Below are 14,454 nucleotides of genomic sequence, written 5' to 3' on the forward strand. Positions count from 1 at the left end.
CCTAACCCTAACCCTAACCTGAACCCGAACCCGAATCCAAACCCTAACCCTAACCAAAACCCTAACCCTAACCCTAACCCTAACACTCACCCTAACCTAACCCTAACCCTAACCCTAACCCTAACCCTACCCTAACCCTAACACTAACCCTAGCCCTAACCCTAACCCTACCCTAACCCTAACCCTGACCCTAACCCTAACACTAACCCTAACCCTAACCCGACCCTAACCCTAACCCTATCCCTAACCTGAACCCTAACCCTAACCTTAACCCGACCGGAAACCGAATCGTAACCCTAACCCTAACCGTAACCCTAACCCTAACCCTAACCCAAAACCTAACCCAAACCCAAACCCTAAACCTCACTCTAACCCTAACCCGAACCCTAACCCTAACACTAACCCTAACCCGAACCCTAACCCTAACCCTAACCCTAACCCGAACCCTAGCCCTAACGCGAATCCCTAACCCGAAGCCAAACCCGAACCTCTAACCCAAACCTTAACCCTAACCCGAACCCTAGCCCTAACCCGAACCCAAATCCTAACCGGAACTCTAACCCTAACCCTAACCCTACCCGAAATATAACCGTAAACCTAACCCTAACCCAAAACCTAACCCTAACAGTAACCTTAACCTCAACCCGAACCCTAACCCTAACCTGCACCCTAAACCTAACCCTAACCCTAAACGAAACAGTACCCCTAACCCTAACCCTAACGCTAACCCGTACCCTAACCATAACCCTAACCCTAACCCTAACCTGAAACCGAACCCAATCCGAACCGGAACCCTAACCCGAACCCGAACCCTAACCTGAACCCTAACCCTAAACCGGACCCTAAACCTAACCCTAACCGTAACCCTGACCCTAAACCTAACCATAACCGGAACCCGAACCCTAACCCTACCCAAACCCTAACCCTAACCCTAACCTGAACCCGAACCCGAATCCAAACCCTAACCCTAATCCAAACCCTAACCCGAACTCTAACCCTAACCCTAACCCTAAACCTAACCTTAACCTGAACCCTAAACCTAATCCGAACCCTAACCCTAACCCTAACCGTAACCCTAACCCTAACCCTAACCATAACCCGAACCCGAATCCTAACCCTACCCGAATCCTAACCCTAACCCTAACCTGAACCAGAATCCGAATCCAAACCCTAACCGTAACCCTAACCCTAACCCTAACCCTTACACTAACCCTAACCCTAACCCGACACTAACCCTAACCCTATCCCTAACCTGAAACCTAACCCTAACCTTAACCCGACCCGAAACCGAATCGTAACCCTAACCCTAACCGTAACCCTAACCCTAACCCTAACCCAAAACCTAACCCAAACCCAAACCCTAAACCTCACTCTAACCCTAACCCGAACCCTAACGCTAACACTAACCCTAACCCTAACCCGAACCCTAACCCTAACCCTAACCCTAACCCGAACCCTAGCCCTAACGCGAATCCCTAACCCGAAGCCAAACCCGAACCCCTAACCCGAACCCTAACCCTAACCCGAACCCTAGACCTAACCCGAACCCGAATCCTAACCGGAACTCTAACCCTAACCCTAACCCTACCCGAAATATAACCGTAAACCTAACCCTAACCCAAAACCTAACCCTAACAGTAACCTTAACCCTAACCCGAACCCTAACCCTAACCTGCATCCTAAACCTAACCCTAACCCTAAACCAAACAGTACCCCTAACCCTAACCCTAACGCTAACCCGAACCCTAACCATAACCCTAACCCTAACCCTAACCTGAAACTGAACCCAATCCGAACCGGAACCCTAACCCGAACCCGAACCCTAACCTGAACCCTAACCCTAAACCGGACCCTAAACCTAACCCTAACCGTAACCCTAACCATAACCCGACCCCGAACCCTAACCCTACCCGAACCCTAACCCTAACCCTAACCTGAACCCGAACCCGAATCCAAACCCTAACCCTAACCCAAACCCTAACCCGAACTCTAACCCTAACCCTAACCCTAACCCTAACCTTAACCTGAACCCTAAACCTAATCCGAACCCTAACCCTAACCCTAACCGTAACCCTAACCCTAACCCTAACCCTAACCCTAACCCTAACCCTAAACCGGACCCTAAACCTATCCCTAACCGTAACCCTGACCCTAAACCTAACCATAACCGGAACCCGAACCCTAACCCTACCCAAACCCTAACCCTAACCCTAACCTGAACCCGAACCCGAATCCAAACCCTAACCCTAATCCAAACCCTAACCCGAACTCTAACCCTAACCCTAACCCTAAACCTAACCTTAACCTGAACCCTAAACCTAATCCGAACCCTAACCCTAACCCTAAACGTAACCCTAACCCTAACCCTAACCATAACCCGAACCCGAATCCTAACCCTACCCGAATCCTAACCCTAACCCTAACCTGAACCAGAATCCGAATCCAAACCCTAACCGTAACCCTAACCCTAACCCTAACCCTTACACTAACCCTAACCCTAACCCGACACTAACCCTAACCCTATCCCTAACCTGAAACCTAACCCTAACCTTAACCCGACCCGAAACCGAATCGTAACCCTAACCCTAACCGTAACCCTAACCCTAACCCTAACCCAAAACCTAACCCAAACCCAAACCCTAAACCTCACTCTAACCCTAACCCGAACCCTAACGCTAACACTAACCCTAACCCTAACCCGAACCCTAACCCTAACCCTAACCCTAACCCTAACCCGAACCCTAGCCCTAACGCGAATCCCTAACCCGAAGCCAAACCCGAACCCCTAACCCGAACCCTAACCCTAACCCGAACCCTAGACCTAACCCGAACCCGAATCCTAACCGGAACTCTAACCCTAACCCTAACCCTACCCGAAATATAACCGTAAACCTAACCCTAACCCAAAACCTAACCCTAACAGTAACCTTAACCCTAACCCGAACCCTAACCCTAACCTGCATCCTAAACCTAACCCTAACCCTAAACCAAACAGTACCCCTAACCCTAACCCTAACGCTAACCCGAACCCTAACCATAACCCTAACCCTAACCCTAACCTGAAACTGAACCCAATCCGAACCGGAACCCTAACCCGAACCCGAACCCTAACCTGAACCCTAACCCTAAACCGGACCCTAAACCTAACCCTAACCGTAACCCTAACCATAACCCGACCCCGAACCCTAACCCTACCCGAACCCTAACCCTAACCCTAACCTGAACCCGAACCCGAATCCAAACCCTAACCCTAACCCAAACCCTAACCCGAACTCTAACCCTAACCCTAACCCTAACCCTAACCTTAACCTGAACCCTAAACCTAATCCGAACACTAACCCTAACCCTAACCGTAACCCTAACCCTAACCCTAACCATAACCCGAACCCGAACCCTAACCCTACCCGAATCCTAACCCTAACCCTAACCTGAACCAGAATCCGAATCCAAACCCTAACCGTAACCCTAACCCTAACCCTAACCCGCACTCTAACCCTAACCCGAACCCTAACCCTAACACTAACCGTAACCCTAAATCTAACCCTAACCTAACCCGTATCCAAACCCTAACCCTAACCCAAACCCTAACCCGAACCCTAACCCTAACCCTAACCCTAACCCTAATCCTAACCCTAACACTAACCCTACCCCTAACCCGACCCTAACCCTAACCCTATCCCTAACCTGAACCCTAACCCTAACCTTAACCCGACCCGAAACCGAATCGTAACCCTAACCCTAACCGTAACCCTAACCCTAACCCTAACCCAAAACCTAACCCAAACCCAAACCCTAAACCTCACTCTAACCCTAACCCGAACCCTAACCCTAATACTAACCCTAACCCTAAACCTAACCCTAAACCTAACCCTAACCGTAACCCGAACCCGAACCCTAACCCTACCCGAACCCTAACCCTAACCCTAACCTGAACCCGAACCCGAAACCAAACCCTAACCCTAACCCAAACCCTAACCCTAACCCGAACTCTAACCCTAACCCTAACCTAACCCTAACCCTAACCTTAACCTGAACCCTAACCCTAACCCTAACCCTAACCCTAAACCTAAACCGAACCCTAACCCTAACCCTAACCCGAACCTGAACCCGAACGCGAATCCAAACCCTAACCCTAACCCAAACCCTAACCCTAACCCTAACCCTAACCCTCACCCTAACCTAACCCTAACCCTAACCCTAACCCTAACCCTACCCTAATCCTAACCCTAACCCTAACCCTAGCCCTAACGGGAATCCCTAACCCGAAGCCAAACCCGAACCCCTAAACCGAACCCTAACCCTAACCCTAACCCAAAACCTAACCCACACCCAAACCCTAAACCTCACGCTAACCCTAACCCGAACCCTAACCCTAACCCTAACCCTAACCCTAAACCTAAACCGAACCCTAACCCTAAACCTAACCCGAACCCTAACCCAAAAACGAACCCTAACCCGAACCCTAACCCTAACCCAAAACCGAACCCTAACCCGAACCCTAACCCTAACCCGAACCCTAACCCTAACCCGAACCCTAACCCGAACCCGAACCCTAACCCTAACCCTAACCCTAATCCTAACCCTAACGTTAACCTGAACCCGAACCCGAATCCAAACCCTAACCCTAACGCTAACCCTGAACCTAACCCTAACCCTAACCCTAACCCGAATCCAAACCCTAACCATAACCCAAACCCTACCCGAACTCTAACACTAACCCTAACCCTTCACTTAACCCAAACTCGAACCCGAACCCTAACCCGAACACGAACCCTAACCCTAACCTGAACCCTAACCCTAACCCTAAACCTAAACCAAACAGTAACACTAACCCTAACCCTAACGCTAACCCGAACCCTAACCATAACCCTAACCCTAACCCTAACCTGACCGAACCCAATCCCGAACCCGAACCCTAACCCGAACCCGAACCCGAACCCTAACCCTAACCCTAACCATAACCCGAACCCGAACCCTAACCCTACCCGAACCCTAACCCTAACGCTAACCTGAACTCGAACCCGAAACCAAACCCTAATCCTAACCCAAACCCTAACCCGAACTCTAACCCTAACCCTAACCCTAATCCTAACCCTACCCTAACCCTAACCCTAACCCGTAACCCTAACCCTAACCCTAACCCTAAACCGAACCCAAAACCTAACCCAAACCCAAACCCTAAACCTCACTCTAACCCTAACCCGAACCCTAACCCTAACACTAACCCTAACCCTAACCCGAACCCTAACCTTAACCCTAACCCTAACCCTAACCCGAACCCTAGCCCTAACGCGAATCCCTAACCCGAAGCCAAACCCGAACCCCTAACCCGAACCCTAACCCTAACCCGAACCCTAGCCCTAACCCGAACCCGAATCCTAACCGGAACTCTAACCCTAACCCTAACCATACCCGAAATATAACCGTAAACCTAACCCTAACCCTAACCCTAACCCTAACCTGCACCCTAAACCTAACCCTAACCCTAAACCAAACAGTAACCCTAACCCTAACGCTAACCCGAACCCTAACCCTAACCCTAACCCTAACCCTAACCTGAAACCGAACCCAATCCGAACCCGAACCCTAACCCGAACCCGAACCCTAACCTGAACCCTAACCCTAACCCGAACCCTAACCCTAACCCTAACCGTAACCCTAACCCTAACCCTAACCATAACCCGAACCCGAACCCTAACCCTACCCAAACCCTAACCTTAACCCTAACCTGAACCCGAACCCGAATCCAAACCCTAACCCTAACCCAAACCCTAACCCGAAATCTAATCCTAACCCTAACCCTAACCCTACCCGAACCCTAACCCTAACCCTAACCTGAACCCAAACCCGAATCCAAAGCCTAACCCTAACCCAAACCCTGACCTGAACTCTAACCCTAACCCTAACCCTAACCCTAAACCTAACCCGAACCCTAACCCTAACCCGAACCCTAACCCTAACCCTAACCGTAACCCTAACCCTAACCCTAACCATAACCCGAACCCGAAACCTAACCCTACCCAAACCCAAACCCTAGCCCTAACCTGAACCTGAACCCGAATCCAAACCCTAACCCTAACCCAAACCCTAACCCGAACTCTAACCCTAACCCTAACCCTAACCCTAACCCTAACCCGAACGCAAACCCTAAGTCTCACCCTAACCCTAAACCGAACCCTAAACCTAACACTAACCCTAACCCGAACCCAAACCCGAGCCCTTACCCGAAACCTAACCCTAACCCTAACCCTAACCCTAACACGAACCTTAACCCAAATCTTTACCCTAAACCTAACCCTACTCCGAACCCGAACCCGAACCCTAATCCTAGCCCGAACCCTAACCCGAAACCAAACCCTACCCCTAATCCGACCCCTAACCCTAAACCGAACCCTAACCCTAACACGAACCCAAAACCGAACCCGAACCCAAAATCTAACCCTAACCCGAACTCTAACGCTACCCCGAAACCTAACCCTAGCCCGAAACCTAACCCTAATCCTAACCCAAACCCTAACCCTAACCCTAACCCTAACCCTAAACATAACCCTAACCTGAGCCCTAACCCTAACCCGACCCTAACCCTAACCCTATCCCTAACCTAAACCCTAACCCTAACCCTAACCCTAACACTAAACCGAACCCTAACCCGAAACCAAACCCTAAACCTCAATCTAACCCTAACCCGAACCCTAACCCTAACACTAATGCTAAGCCTAAACCGAACCCTAACCCTAACCCGAATCCTAACCCTAACTCGACCCTAACCCTAACCCTATCCCTAACCGGAAACCTAACCCTAACCCTAACCCTAACCCTAACCCTAACCCTAACCTGAACCCTAACCCGAACCCGAACCCTAGTCCTAATGCGAATCCCTAACCGGAAGCCAAACCCGAACCCTAACCATAAATCTAAGCCTAACCCTAACCTGAAACTGAACCCAATCCTGAACCCGAACCCTAACCCGAACACGAACCCTAACCTGAACCCTAACCCTAAACCGAACCCTAACCCTAACCCTAACCGTAACCCTAACCCTAACCCTAACCATAACCCGAACCCGAACTCTAACCCTACCCGAACCCTAACCCTAACCCTAACCTGAACCCGAATCCAAATCCAAACCCTAACCCTAACCCTAACCCGAACTCTAACCGTAACCCTAACCCGCACTCTAACCCTAACCCGAACCCTAACCCTAACACTAACCATAACCCTAAATCTAACCCTAACCTAACCCGTATCCAAACCCTAACCCTAACCCAAACCCTAACCCGAACCCTAACCCTAACCCTAACCCTAACCTGAACCCAAACCCGAATCCAAACCCTAACCCTAACCCTAACCCTAACTGTAACCCTAACCCTAACCCTAACCATAACCCGAAACCGAACCCTATCCCTAACCCGAAACCTAACCCTAACCCTAACCCGAACCCTAACCCTAACCCCTAACCCTAACCCTAACCCTAACCCGAACCCTAACCCGAACCCGAACCCTAACCCTAACCCGAACCTGAACCCTAACCCTAACCTGAACCCTAACCCTAACCCTAACCCTAAACCAAACAGTAACACTAACCCTAAACCTAACGCTAACCCGAACCCTAACCATAACCCTAACCCTAACCCTAACCGGAAACCGAACCCAATCCCAAACCCGAACCCTAACCCGAACCCGAACCTTAAACTGAACCCTAAACCTAACCCAAACCCTAACCCTAACCCTAACAGTAACCCTAACCCTAACCCTAACCATAACCCGAACCCGAACCCTCATCCTACCTGAACCCTAACCCTAACCCTAACCTGAACCCGAACCCGAATCCAAACCCTAACCCTAACCCAAACCCTAACCCGAACTCTAACCCTAACCCTAACCCTAACCCTAATCCTAACCCGAACCCTAACCCGAACCCAATCCCTAACTCGAACCCGAACCTTAACCCGAACCCTAACCCTAACCCGAACCCGAACCCGAACCCTAACCCTAAACCTAACCCGAACCCGAACCCTAACCCTAAACCTAACCCGAACCCTAACCCTAACCCGAACCCGAACCCTAACCCGAAAACGAACCCTAACCCGAACCCGAACCTTAACCCGAACCCGAACCTGAACCCGAACCCTAACCCGAACCCGAACCCTAACCCGAACCCTTACCCTAACCCTAACCCGAACCCTAATCCGAACCTGAACCCGAACCCGAACCCTAATCCTAACCCGAACTCGAACCCGAACCCGAACCCGAATCCATACTCAAAAGCGAAACCAATCCCGAACCAGAACCCGAACCCGAACCCTAACCTCTAACCCAAACCCAAACCCGAATCCATAACTGAAAGCGAAACCGATAGCGAACCCGAACCGGAACCGAAACCGAACCCTACCCGAACCCGAACCCGAACCCGAACCTGAAACCTACCCGAACCAGAACCAGAACCAGAACCCAAACCCCGAACCCGAACCCGAACCCGAAAGCCATAATTGTTTGTGCCAATGTAAAGAAAATGCCATACGCTTATCTGTAAGAAACAACAGTGCCCTGGAACAGTCTGAGCCTTAATATCAGCACTGTGCTTTTGGGAGCGGGAGTTAAAGCGGAGGCAAACAGCACTAAGACACATTTGGCAAAAATCGCGTTCCAATGAATAATATTTTCTTCCCTTTCAAACCCAAACGTAAGTGGTTGTGGCCAGATAAATAAATGCCACACACTTATCTGTAAGAAACAACAGTGCCCAGGAACGGGTTTCTACGTGAAGAAAATATTTCTCGTTGGAACTCCGCTTTTTTACTTTACCTTCCACAACCCCTTGTGATAGGGTTTCCACGTTAAGAAAATAGTTTTCATTGGAAGCCGGTTTTTCCCAAATGTGTCTAAGTGCTGTATTCCTCGGGTTTCACTCATGCTACCAAAAGCACAGTGATGATGTTAGGGCTTAGACTGTTCCTGGGTAATGTTGTTTCTTACACATAAGGGTGTGGCATTTTCTTTACATTGCCACAACCACATATGATAGGGTTTCAACATGAACAAAATATTTTTCGTTGGAAGCGGTTTTTTGTCAAATGTGTCTCAATACGGTGTTGTTTGGGATTAACGAATGCTACCAAAATCACTATGATGATGTGAGGGCTCAGATCGATCCTGGAAACTTCTGTTTCTTACAGATAAGCGTATGGCATTTTCTTTACATTGGCACAAACAATTATGATAGAGTTTGCAAAAGAGAAAATATATTTCACTGAAAGGCGGTTTTTGCCAAATTTTCTCAGCTGTTTGCCTCGGTTTTAACTCATGATACCAAAAGAACAGTGATGATCTTAGGGCTCAGACCGTCCATGGACCTGTTATTTCTTACAAATAAGCATATGGCACATCCTTTACCTTGCCACAACAAATTAAGATAGAGTTTGCACATCAAGAAATATTGTTCATTTGAACCCGTTTCTGCCAAAGTTGTCTCAGTACTATGTCCTCAGCACTTGGGAGCATGTCTGCACGTGGAGAAAGACTTTTTCGTGGGAAGTCGGTTTTTGTCAAACGGGTCCCAGTGCTGTGCTCCTCCTTTCCACTCCTGCTGCCAGAAGCCCAGGGAGGATGGGAGGGCTTAGAACATGGCTGGGCACTTTGGTTTCTTCCAGAGTCGTGGATAGCATTTGCTTTACCTTGCCACAACCCCTTGTGAGAGGGTCTGCACCTCAGGAAAACTGTTTCCGTGGGAAGCCGGCTTTTGGCCAAACGTGTCTCAGGGCCGTGGGCCTCGGGTGTCCCTCCAGCTCCCCAAAGCACAGGGAAGAGGTGAGGGGCTTAGACCATGCCTGGGCAATGTTGTTTCTTACACCTGGGTGTGTGGCATTTTGTTTACCTGGCTACCCCACTTGGGATAGGTTTTCCACAGCAAGAGCATATTGCTCGTCGGAAGCCGTTTTGGCCCCAGGGGTCTAAGGGCTGGGTTCGTTGGGGTACAACACCTGCTAGCAAAACCGACGGGATGAGGGAAGGGCTCAGACTGTGCCTGGGCCCTGTGGTCTCTTCCAGGTCAGTGTATGGCATTTCCTTCCCCTTGCCACAGGCACCTGGGAGCATGTCTGCACGTGGAGAAAGACTTTCCCGTGGGAAGCCGGTTTTTGTCAAACGGGTCCCAGTGCTCTGCTCCTCTCTTTTCACTCCTGCTGCCAGAAGCCCAGGGAGGATGGGAGGGCTTAGAACATGGCTGGGCACTGTGGTTTCTTCCAGAGAAGTGGAGGGCATTTGTTTTACCTTGCCACAACCTCTTGCGAGAGGGTCTGCACCTCAGGAAAACTGTTTCCGTGGGAAGCCGGCTTGTTGCAAAGGGGTCTCAGGGCCGTGGGCCTCGGCTGTCCCTCCGGCTCCCCAAAGCACAGGGACGAGGTGAGGGGCTTAGACCATGCCTGGGCAATGTTGTTTCTTACACCTGGGTGTGTGGCATTTTGTTTACCTGGCTACCCCCACTTGGGATAGGTTTTCCACAGCAAGCACCTATTGTTCCTCGGAAGCCGTTTTTACCCCAGGGGTCTCCGGGCTGTGTTCGTTGGGGTTGAACTCCTGCTAGCAAAACCGTCGGGATGAGGGAAGGGTTCAGACTGTGCCTGGGCCCTGTGGTCTCTTCCAGGTCAGTGTATGGCATTTCCTTCCCCTTGCCAGAGGCACCTGGGAGCATGTCTGCACGTGGAGAAAGACTTTCCAGTGGGAAGCCGGTTTTTGTCAAATGGGTCCCAGTGCTCTGCTCCTCTCTTTTCACTCCTGCTGCCAGAAGCCCAGGGAGGATGGGAGGGCTTAGAACATGGCTGGGCACTGTGGTTTCTTCCAGAGAAGTGGAGGGCATTTGCTTTACCTTGCCACAACCACTTGTGAGAGGGTCTGCACCTCAGGAAAACTGTTTCCGTGGGAAGCCGGCTTTTTGCAAAGGGGTCTCAGGGCCGTGGGCCTCGGCTGTCCCTCCGGCTCCCCAAAGCACAGGGACGAGGTGAGGGGCTTAGACCATGCCTGGGCAATGTTGTTTCTTACATCAGGGGTGTGGCATTTTGTTTACCTGGCTACCCCCACTTGGGATAGGTTTTCCACACCAAGCACCTATGGTTCGCCGGAAGTCGTTTTTGCCCCAGGGGTCTCCGGGCTGTGTTCGTTGGGGTTGAACTCTGCTAGCAAAACCGCCGGGATGAGGGAAGGGTTCAGACTGTGCCTGGGCCCTGTGGTCTCTTCCAGGTCAGTGTATGGCATTTCCTTCCCCTTGCCACAGGCACCTGGGAGCATGTCTGCACGTGGAGAAAGACTTTCCCGTGGGAAGCTGGTTTTTGTCAAACGGGTCCCAGTGCTCTGCTTCTCTCTTTTCACTCCTGCTGCCAGCAGCCCAGGGAGGATGGGAGGGCTTAGAACATGGCTGGGCACTGTGGTTTCTTCCAGAGAAGTGGAGGGCATTTGCTTTACCTTGCCTCAACCACTTGTGAGAGGGTCTGCACCTCAGGAAAACTGTTTCCGTGGGAAGCCGGCTTTTTGCAAGGGGTCTCAGGGCCGTGGGCCTCGGCTGTCCCTCCGGCTCCCCAAAGCACAGGGACGAGGTGAGGGTCTTAGACCATGCCTGGGCAATGTTGTTTCTTACACCTGGGTGTGTGGCATTTTGTTTACCAGGCTACCCCCACTTGGGATAGGTTTTCCACAGCAAGCTCCTATGGTTCGTCTGAGGCCCTTTTTGCCCCAGGGGTCTCCGGGCTGTGTTCCTTGGGGTTGAACTCCTGCTAGCAAAACCGCCGGGTTGAGGGAAGTGTTCAGACTGTGCCTGGGCCCTGTGGTCTCTTCCAGGTCAGTGTATGGCATTTCCTTACCCTTGCCACAGGCACCTGGGAGCCTGTCTCCACGTGGAGAAAGACTTTCCCGTGGGAAGCCGGTTTTTGTCAAACGGGTCCCAGTGCTCTGCTCCTCTCTTTTCACTCCTGCTGCCAGAAGCCCAGGGAGGATGGGAGGGCTTAGAACATGGCTGGGCACTGTGGTTTCTTCCAGAGAAGTGGAGGGCATTTGCTTTACCTTGCCACAACCACTTGTGAGAGGGTCTGCAACTCAGGAAAACTGTTTCCGTGGGAAGCCGGCTTTTTGCAAAGGGGTCTCAGGACCGTGGGCCTCGGCTGTCCCTCCGGCTCCCCAAAGCACAGGGATGAGGTGAGGGGCTTACACCATGCCTGGGTAATGTTGTTTCTTACACCTGGGTGTGTGGCATTTTGTTTACCTGGCTACCCCCACTTGGGATAGGTTTTCCACAGCAAGCACCTATTGTTCGTCGCAAGCCGTTTTTGCCCCAGGGGTCTCCGGGCTGTGTTCCTTGGGGTTGAACTCCTGCTAGCAAAACCGTCGGGATGAGGGAAGGGTTCAGACTGTGCCTGGGCCCTGTGGTCTCTTCCAGGTCAGTGTATGGCATTTCCTTCCCCTTGCCAGAGGCACCTGGGAGCATGTCTGCACGTGGAGAAAGACTTTCCCGTGGGAAGCCGGTTTTTGTCAAATGGGTCCCAGTGCTCTGCTCCTCTCTTTTCACTCCTGCTGCCAGAAGCCCAGGGAGGATGGGAGGGCTTAGAACATGGCTGGGCACTGTGGTTTCTTCCAGAGAAGTGGAGGGCATTTGCTTTACCTTGCCTCAACCACTTGTGAGAGGGTCTGCACCTCAGGAAAACTGTTTCCGTGGGAAGCCGGCTTTTTGCAAGGGGTCTCAGGGCCGTGGGCCTCGGCTGTCCCTCCGGCTCCCCAAAGCACAGGGACGAGGTGAGGGGCTTAGACCATGCCTGGGCAATGTTGTTTCTTACACCTGGGTGTGTGGCATTTTGTTTACCAGGCTACCCCCACTTGGGATAGGTTTTCCACAGCAAGCTCCTATGGTTCGTCGGAGGCCGTTTTTGCCCCAGGGGTCTCCGGGCTGTGTTCCTTGGGGTTGAACTCCTGCTAGCAAAACCGCCGGGTTGAGGGAAGTGTTCAGACTGTGCCTGGGCCCTGTGGTCTCTTCCAGGTCAGTGTATGGCATTTCCTTCCCCTTGCCACAGGCACCTGGGAGCATGTCTGCACGTGGAGAAAGACTTTCCCGTGGGAAGCTGGTTTTTGTCAAACGGGTCCCAGTGCTCTGCTCCTCTCTTTTCACTCCTGCTGCCAGAAGCCCAGGGAGGATGGGAGGGCTTAGACCATGGCTGGGCACTGTGGTTTCTTCCAGAGAAGTGGAGGGCATTTGCTTTTCCTTGCCACAACCACTTGTGAGAGGGTCTGCACCTCAGGAAAACTGTTTCCGTGGGAAGCCGGCTTTTTGCAAAGGGGTCTCAGGGCCGTGGGCCTCGGCTGTCCCTCCGGCTCCCCAAAGCACAGGGACGAGGTGAGGGGCTTACACCATGCCTGGGCAATGTTGTTTCTTACACCTGGGTGTGTGGCATTTTGTTTACCTGGCTACCCCCACTTGGGATAGGTGTTCCACAGCAAGAGCATATTGCTCGTCGGAAGCCGTTTTTGCCCCACGGGGTGTCCGGGCAGTTTTCATTGGGGTTGAACTCCTGCTAGCAAAATCGCCGGGATGAGGGAAGGGCTCAGACTGTGCCTGGGCCCTGTGGTCTCTTACAGGTCAGTGTATGGCATTTCCTTCCCCTTGCCACAGGCACCTTGGGAGCATGTCTGCACGTGGAGAAAGACTTTCCCGTGTTAAGCCGGTTTTTGTCAAACGGGTCCCAGTGCTCTGCTCCTGTCTTTTCACTCTGGTTTCAAGAAGCCCAGTGAGGATGGGAGGGCTTAGAATATGGCTGGGCACTTGGTTTCTTACAGAGACATGGATGGCATTTGCTTTACCTTCCAAAACCACTTGTGAGAGGGTCTGCACCTCAGGAAAACTGTTTCCGTGGGAAGCCGGCTTTTGGCGAAACGGGTCTGAAGCCCGTGGGCCTCGGGTGTCCCTCTGGCTCCCCAAAGCACAGGGACGAGGTGAGGAGCTTAGACCATGCTTGGGCAATGTTGTTTCTTACACCGGGGTGTGTGGCATTTTGCTTACCTGGCTACCCCAATTTGCATAGGTATTCCACAGCAAGCACCTATTGTTCCTCCTAAGCCGATTTTTCCCCAGGGGTCTCCGGGCTGTGTTCCTTGGGGTTGAACTCCTGCTAGCAAAACCGCCGGGATGAGGGAAGGGTTCAGACTGTGCCTGGGCCCTGTGGTCTCTTCCAGGTCAGTGTATGGCATTTCCTTCCCCTTGCCACAGGCCCCTGGGTGCATGTCTGCACGTGGACAAAGACTTTCCCGTGGGAAGCCGGGTTTTGTCAAACGGGTCCCAGTGCTCTGCTCCTCTCTTTTCACTCCTGCTGCCAGAAGCCCAGGGAGGATGGGAGGGCTTAGAACATGGCTGGGCACTGTGGTTTCTTCCAGAGAAGTGGAGGGCATTTGCTTTACGTTGCCACAACCACTTGTGAGAGG

Source organism: Ursus arctos, unplaced genomic scaffold (assembly GCF_023065955.2).
Source record: "Ursus arctos isolate Adak ecotype North America unplaced genomic scaffold, UrsArc2.0 scaffold_6, whole genome shotgun sequence".
Taxonomy (NCBI): Eukaryota; Metazoa; Chordata; class Mammalia; order Carnivora; family Ursidae; genus Ursus; species Ursus arctos.